General features: G+C 40.7%; 1 protein-coding gene across 1 annotated transcript in view; it reads left to right on the top strand.

Moving 5' to 3' along the window:
- The first annotated feature begins 4247 nt into the window (after positions 1-4247).
- pot1 (protection of telomeres 1 homolog) overlaps positions 4248-8480 on the top strand; it is a 316069-nt gene continuing 311836 nt past the window's right edge. Inside the window, exon 1 of the mRNA XM_070900596.1 lies at positions 4248-4316. The gene's annotated coding sequence lies outside the window, so the exon portion shown is untranslated. The remainder of the gene's footprint in view (positions 4317-8480) is intronic.

Below are 8480 nucleotides of genomic sequence, written 5' to 3'. Positions count from 1 at the left end.
TGTAGTTACAGCACTGGAGAAAGTTAGAGAAAGGGAGGGGTGAGGCCAAAGAAGGGCTTTTAAACACTAGCGTGAGAATTTTAACATTGAGGGAGTGAGGTTGATGGGTAAATAGAACTTGTTGCAGGATCGGATGCGAGAAGCAGAGTTTTGGATGAACTGAGATTTACCGATGGTGGAGGATGGGAAGCGGGTCAGGAGCGCGTTGGAGTAATCAGGTCTGGAGGTGGCAAAAGCATATATGAGAGTTTCAGTGGCAGATGAGCTGAGATGGGTCTGAGGTGGAAGGAATGCTCTTTGTGATGAAGGTGATATGGGGTCAGAGGCTTAGCTCGGTGTTGAACACCGAGGTAGTGGACAGTCTGGTTCAACCCGAGACACTGGCTGGGGCAGTGGGACAGTTATGGAATCAATGGTGAAGTTACGGATTTTCACAGGATAATCGCAGAATGCAATCCCCAAAGCACGAGTCAAGATCTCTGAATCCCTTGCACTGATTTGATTTACACATTCACTGTAGGAGTGATTCTGTATTCTGGGGCTTTCAGCATCCAATGATGCATCACCCTCATAAAGCAATGGGCCGAATTTGAAATTGGCAGACTCATGAAATGGGATTCCCCAAACACCGGTAGAAGTCCCAATACCCCATGTAATAAAAAAACAGAATTAAAATTAATCAGTCACTGTAAATCAGTGGTCTTGATGTTGACCACTTTTTAACAGATACGTTCAGTGTTCCAGCAACAGTGGCCTCATGAAGTAGCTTGGTGTTCAGATACAATGATCAAACTTATGCAGATGTTTCCAGTGTGTTTTAAGTTATTATACACTGCTGTAACTTGCTGGTCATTTTTTTCCCTCAGTATGTCCAATGGGCATTTATTGCCATTAAAGTTACCAGGAGACTACCTCTTTAAATTAGAATTCAAAGCCAGATTCAGACTGAGCTTAATTCATAACTCAGTAATTTCCTTTGGAATGGTAAAAGGATAAAGATCGATAAAAGAACTACAGCTGGGTCATCAAAATCTGAAATAAAGTGCCTGTGGGCTGCACTACTTTTAGTTGAAGCCTCTCTTAATTAATAAATGCCACCATATTCCAATTGGATGTGCATTATTTATTAATTCTAAATAACTATCTGCAAATGTTCACTTCCATCAATGTATTTGATAAACTGTGTGTGTGGCTTGTTAATTGCTATCCTTTCAATATCCCCAAAAAGTACTTCGATGTCATTCTAGTTCTAGTAGAACACTAACCTCACTATCTCTACATCAGTTTCCAGAGATGAGAGCAAGGCGGTTTCCAAATATTTTCTGACCCGGATTGGCTGGGAATACTTAAACTACCACCAAGTTACTTATTTATCCCCTAGGTTTTTTAATAGTAACAAATAGGCCATTTTTATTACACAGGGTAAACCTCAAGAGTCCTTTCACTTCTATAGAACAGTTTCTAAAATGGAGCAAAATAGAACCACAAACTCATTACACTTCTTTATCACGTCATAACTAGTTTGGAAACAGAAAATGCCGATTCAGTTAGATGGGTTCAGAAGGAAAGTCTCCAAAGAGCTGTTTGGAAATCAGAATGGATTGGCTCAGATTTTGCTCTCGCGTGACAGCTGCCCACTAGACTTTTCTCGGGCTTGTCAGCTAATTTCTACTAATCCAGTATCTTTTCCAGTGTGGTGCCCTCTGCAGGGGATTTGTGGCAGTGTAAGCAAGTCAAGAAACAGTGAGGCTCTTCAACTAATCAGATTGAAGAATCCTCACTGAGCCACACAGTCCGAACCAGGAAGTATAAAGCAGGAAATATAAATTAGATATAAGTGATGTTCAGAAAGTGAAATAACAATTGGGAAATACAGATGAGATTAAGGGAAAGAGATAAAAGAGACAAATAAAAACTAATTTCCTTCTGAAGCAATGAGACTCCATACTCATTAAATACATTTTTCAGAGCCAGAGAGTTGTTTGGCAGTAATTATCACTTACTCCTAAATGCACCAACCCTAATTTCTTAAGCCATTTTTACTGCAGTACTAGTGGGCAAGTACAGCAAGTTTACGCCATTGCATTCAATGCCAATCTATCGCAAGGACTGTAATAGTGCCCCCTGTGGAGGAGCAAGATATCTCTGACGGCAACTTCTGGATTTTCGCATTTAACTGCGTACCCCAGAAGATGCTGTCAGATTTCCTCCATTACAACGGTGAGCGTTAATAGCCTCACCGATATTCTCATCTCAAATTCCAGGCCAATATTTATCAGCGACAGAATTAAAGGAAATCAAAATAATTAAGATACTGGAAATCTGATATATGAACAAAAAACTCAGCAGGTCAGGCAACATCTGTGGAGAGAGAAACAGAGTTAACATTTCAGGTTAATATCCCTTCATCAGAACTGGAAAATGTTACAGATGTAACAGGTTTTAAGCAAGTACAGAGGCAGGGAAAGGGAGGGAGCGGAGGAAAGAACAAAAGGAAGGTCTGTGATAGGGTGGAAGCAGGAGCGATTCAGTGGCAAAAGGGATAATGGTGCAAGGCAAAAGGGGGTGGTAATGAGACAAGTAAAGACACACAAGATAGGTCGAGAGGAGCTGTAAATGGCAACAGCAGAAACCTGGCCAGCACCTGCTGTCTGAAACAATGGGAGCAGTGGTTATGATCTGAAATTGTTAAACTCGATATTGAGGCTAGAAGGCTGTTGAGTGCCAAATTAGAATTAAAGGATGTCCCATTATGTGCCTACTTGGCATTTTATGTACACGACAGACAAAATTTAATGAGACAGTTCACGATTACTTTTGATGAACAGTATTGAAAATTATTTGGACCTTCCCTCAATCTAGCCTTAATAAGATTTCATCGTTGCCGAAATAATCCTTGGCCAAGCAGTTCATAGTCTAGGTTTGCCTTGAATATTTCTATTCAAGAAAGCTGTTAGATTTTATTACATGGATCCTCTCTCTACACATTAGGGCACCAAGTTTCAGAGTAATTTTGTTGCTTTTATCTTAACTTGCTTCAATGTCACACCTGAAATACTGTAGGCAGTTTTGGTTGCTTTACCTTTCAAATGAAACTCACAACTGCGTGCTATATTTTAAGTGCGTTATCAGCACTGATTTTCTTAAGGTTAGAATAATTCCTTTTGGCATACTGTAAACATCTTTGAGATTAATGCTAATACCTGACTGACTAAGTTGATATCAATTTCAGACTAATGAAATATTATCAATCTGGTCAGTAATAATACCATAGGACACCATGGACACTCCATGATTAACAAAGTTAACAAGGCCATAAAAAAGCAAACAAAGCACTGGGGTTCATTTCAAGAGGTATAGAATTGAAAAGCATGGAAGTTATGTTAAACTTGTATAGAACCCTGGTTATACCATACTTGGAGTACTGTGCACAGTTGTGGTCTACACTGGAGAGGGTGCAAAAAAGATTTACAAGGATGATACTCATCAAGAAAGGCTGAAAAGGCTTGGACTGTTTTCTCTAGAAAAGAGAAGGCTGAGATGTGACATAATAGTGACCTTTGATAGGGGAGACGTAGAAAATGTTTTCGCTTCTGGGGAAGTCCAGAACTAGGGTTCATAAATATCGTCATCAATGAATCTAATAGCGAATTCGGGAGAAACTTCTTTACCCTGAGAGTGCTTAGATGTGGAACTCGCTACCATAGGGAGTCGTTGAGGCGACAGCATAGATGCATTTAAGAGGAAACGAAATAACTACATGGGGCAGAAAGGAATAGAGGTTATGCTGATAGGGTGGGATGACGCTCATGTGGAGCAGAAAGACACCAGCATAGATTTAGATGGGACGAATGGCCTGTTCCTCTGCTGTAAATTCCATGTAATTATTAAGTACATGTTTCATATTTCCTGTTCTAATGTGAATGGTGCTGCCTCCATCTACATTAAAATCCATCTGTTCTTAAGCGTATCTATTTATTTGGTCCAGATCCCTTTGAAATGCTTCTAGTCTGTTTTGTACTCAACACCTTATCCACATACCTTGCTATCATTGGCAATTTTATGTGCCCTCTGTACAATCTATGACTTATGTGAACAACAGATCTCAAGTATCTGAATAGATGGTGTGAATAATACAGGACAAATCCATTTAGAATCAGTAAATCCAGCCTCACTTTGCTTCTACTATGTGATTAGTCGTGAAGAGAGACCAAACCTTTTATGTTTTTATTCTATTTTAGGTACATGGCAAATCTGAGAAAGAATTACTAGCAGCAGCTTGTAGTATTAATGCACCGATCGTCCGAAACCCAAAGGTAATTGCTGCTGCACCCTACTGCATGTTTGTCCTCTCGATGTATTGATTACTCAAAAAAGTGAACTACCGGTTTAAAAATGCACTTTGGGACTAATACAAGAAAGAACGAAAGAACTTGCATTTATATACAGTAACTGCTTTCATGACCTCAGGCTGTTCCAAAGCGCTTTACAGCCAATGAAGTATTTCTGAAGTGCAGTCACTGTTGTAATTTAGGAGAAAACCTAAACTCTGTAAAATGGTTTAAAAGCAATGGTTTCCATGGAAACTGGTTCTGTTAAATGAACAGGATCAACGAATGCATCTTAAAACAACTGGGATGTGTCCAAAGGGGAAACGTTTGTGGTGAAATAATCCCATTGTTCTAAATGTTTTAACTACATTTTCAGTTAAATTTCAGCATAATTTGTGGCATTCTAGCCATTTCAGAAACATTTCACAAAGTGCAATCTGAGACACTGAGCTAATAAATACCTCAAAGATCTCTCTACAGACTCTGAGAAACCTGTGCGAGGGTCTAGCGCCAATGACTCTTACTGCTGTTGCTTAAAAAAAACCCATAGAATTACATAGAAATTACAGCACAGAAATAGGCCATTCAGCCCAACTGGTCTATGCTCCATATGAACCTAAACAGTAGCAAATATTAAGTAAATAAAAATACAGGAAGCAAATAATTTCAGTCTTAACATTGTAAAATCAAAGCATAATAAAATATCATAAAATTAGTACAGGTACAACGCCCGAAATCCGGAATCTTTGGGACAAAGTCCGTGCCGGTTTTTGTGTTTTTCTGGATTTCAGACAAGAAAATCAATAGTCTGAAATCCGGAATCCTCGACCGAGTCCGTGCCGAGTTTTGAGCGGCGAGGTCCGAAATCTGGCAAATCCCGAAATCCAGCACGGATTTGGTTGAAGATTCTGGATTTCAGGCTATTGATTTTCTTGTCTGAAACCGGGATCCTCCACTGAATCCGTGCCGGATTTTGGGGTTTGCTGGATTTTGGACCCCGCCACTCGTCGATTCACTCCGCTTCTCACTGCCCGCCGATTCCTGCCTCCCCCCCCCCAGGCACTACACTTTTCCCCGGTAAGTAGCCTCCTTATTCCTCCTACTAAACTGAACCGCCCCACTCCTGGCCGCCTCAAACATGTCTGGTTTTTGGACAATAATTCTGGGTTCTGGATGACTCCATCTGCAATGCGCAAAATGTCCGGTTTTCAGACAATTCCGTTTTTCAGAGTTCCGGATTTAGAACGTTGCACCTGTAATAAGAAATGAGAAGCAGAGTGAGGTATCAAAGTGGCAGAATGTAGAAGAAACACCATTTGTGCTCGAGTAGTTTGCCATTTTTCAGAAGCACTGATTTTCGGGTTTTAAGTAAACAGAAATTCCAGGAATGTCTCCAACAAACCCCAAACTCTTCATTCTGTATCATCTTAGCTCCAGTGGCCCACCAAGATAAATCAAGAAGTTGACACCAAGCTTGCGTTTTTCTCAAAACATGCAGATTTTTGGAGGAAAGTGGAGTCTGAGGGAGGTGAAGAATTTTTCAGTCTGGGACGAATGAGTTCGAGGAGGAAATGTGTCAAAAGTCTTGATTTTCAAAAAAGTGTGGCTGTCGGGGAGGGAGGGAATACTGGATTTGGAACTAAAGGGAAGCCAAAAGCAACAGTTCAGATGGGGCAATCAGTGGTAATTTTGCTAAAATAGAAACCAAGAAAAATGACAATGGAGGAACGGAGGTTGGAAGCTGCAGGAAAGAGGAAGAACATCAGACAGCAAGTTATTTTTCTTGTATCTTATCCCGGAGTGCGGGCGAGATGTTCAGAGAGCTAACCCATACATGGAAGCAGTATTCACAATTTGGACAGAGGATTGAGAATGGTTGAGGGGATTATAAGTATTGACACAAAGTGGGAAGTTGAACCTTTTTCTGATGTAGGAATTCTATTTGAGATCAGAGGACAAAATGTTAGTGGTGAAGACGAAAAGTGGCACCAACAGAGGTCAGAGATGGTGGCTGTTAGTTTGATGTATGAGAGACATGAAGAATTGAAGGATCTGCTCATCACAGGGCATAGGGGAGATCAAAGTGTAATAATTTAACCATTGCAATGCAAGGAGAATGGTCAATGCAAGGAGAATGGTCAATGCAAGGAGAATGGTCAATGCAAGGAGAATGGTCAATGCAAGAAGAATGGTCAATGAAAGGGTATAACCTGAAGAAAGCTGCTGCACATTGAGTGGAATCATCAGCAGTAGAGTGGTTGTGCTAGACAATGAGTAGAGGAGGTCATTAATAATGAACAGGAATGGACGTAGAGAGAGAATAGAGCCCTGAAGAACCCATTAGTTGATGGAAGTAATGTTGGATGATCAGCTATCAACTAGCGCACAGATGGAGCACTTTGAAAGGAATACTGGATAGCCATGACCCAAGCTCTGCTGGAAGGCCATATAGCAGTAACTTGTTTGTAAGTACATGGTACCACAAACTGTGAAAAACTTTGGAGATGTCCAGGTGATGACCAAAGAAATCATGAAAGGAAGTGTACTGATTATCATGAGTTAGGCCAGACCATTCAAGTGCTGGATAATCTGGAGAGACCCAAATCAGAAGGTCCCACAAATCACTATCTGCTTTGCTGGGTCCTCCAATCAATGAACTCCCTCCCTGTCATTGGTGTATCTGTTAATTGACTCTCTTCGCCTTTCTCTTTTTCTTCCATCCTTACTATCTTCAGTTTTGATGAAGGGTCTACACTTGAAACATCATAATGTCTTTACATTTCGCAAATGCTGATTGACCCACAGCACAAATCCAGCATGTTCTTTCTTTCCCATATTTACATAAGTCTATGGATCCCACATAAGTGTTCCAGTTTAGAAAATCCCATTTTTGGATAACCGGCAAACATTTTGTTTGCTGTTGCTATCCAGAACAAATGCACATTCAGACTATCTTTGTATGGGTATGGCGGTTACCATTAAATCCGAGACAAAACTTGGCTTTTGTGTGCGTAACGTTTAATTTTCTATTCTGTTCAACTTTATTCTGAACTAAGACAGTTTGGGGTTGCAGCACACAGAAGAGACACAAGCCTGTGCTACAGAGCATATATGCTATGTATGATTGCAGGCAAATAATTGCCACTTGTTTTTTACATCACCTAAATGGCTTCCTTTGCTATTAAAAATCAGATTCTCTGCTATGGTAATCATGTAACTTCCCCAATTGCAGGTAAATGTGTACAGGAGTTGGCACATTCCAGACTAGGGGCAAGTACGTTGCCAGCTTTTACTTGGCATGCCCCTCATTAACCTCATACAGCAAACATATATTTGATTTTGTTGGGAAATTAATGAACTGATGTAAATTATTGTAGGCTTCTCAACACGACAGCCAAACCAATTTCTTAAACAGATAATGTATGAAATTTAACCACCGGGGCCAATATTAATGGGAGTGCTCATGAATTGAATTATCCTTCTGCTAATGAATGCACTGTTATCTGCAGTGAGAGATTGCAACAAGTGTATTCGAAAGAATCATATAAAATTACGACACAGAAGGAGGCCATTTGGCCCATTTTGCCTGTGTCGGTCGGAGAAGAGCTATCCAGCCAATCCTATCTTCCACCACTGGATCCGTAGCCCTGTAGATTAAGGCTCTTTAAGTGCATATCCAATTACTTTTTAAATGTGGTGAGGGTTTCTGCCTCTACCACCCTTTCAGGCAGTGAGTTCCAGAACCCCCCCCCCTACCCCCACCACACCCAGTGACATTTATTTTCCTCAACTCCCCTCTAATCCTTCTACTCACTACTCTAAATTTATGCCCACTGGTTATTGACCCCTCTGCTAAGGGAAACAGGTCCTTCCTAACCACTCTATCTAGGCCCTCATAATTTTATGCACCTCAGCCTCCTCTGTTCCAAAGAAAACAACTCCAGCCTATCCAATCTTTCCTCATAGCTAAAATTTTCCAGTTCTGGCAACATCCTCTAAATCTTCTCTCTATCCTCTCTAGTGCAGTCACATCTTTCCTGTAATGTGGTGGCCAGAACTGTGCATAAGACTCGAGCTGTGGCCTAACTTGTTGTATACAGTTCGAGCATAGCTTCCCTGCTTTTGTATTCTATGCCTCAGCTAATAAAA

The sequence above is a fragment of the Pristiophorus japonicus genome, chromosome 15, assembly GCF_044704955.1.
Source record: "Pristiophorus japonicus isolate sPriJap1 chromosome 15, sPriJap1.hap1, whole genome shotgun sequence".
Classification (NCBI taxonomy): Eukaryota; Metazoa; Chordata; class Chondrichthyes; family Pristiophoridae; genus Pristiophorus; species Pristiophorus japonicus.
Note: the sequence above shows the minus strand (reverse complement) of the source record. Positions and strands in the feature narration are given on the sequence as shown.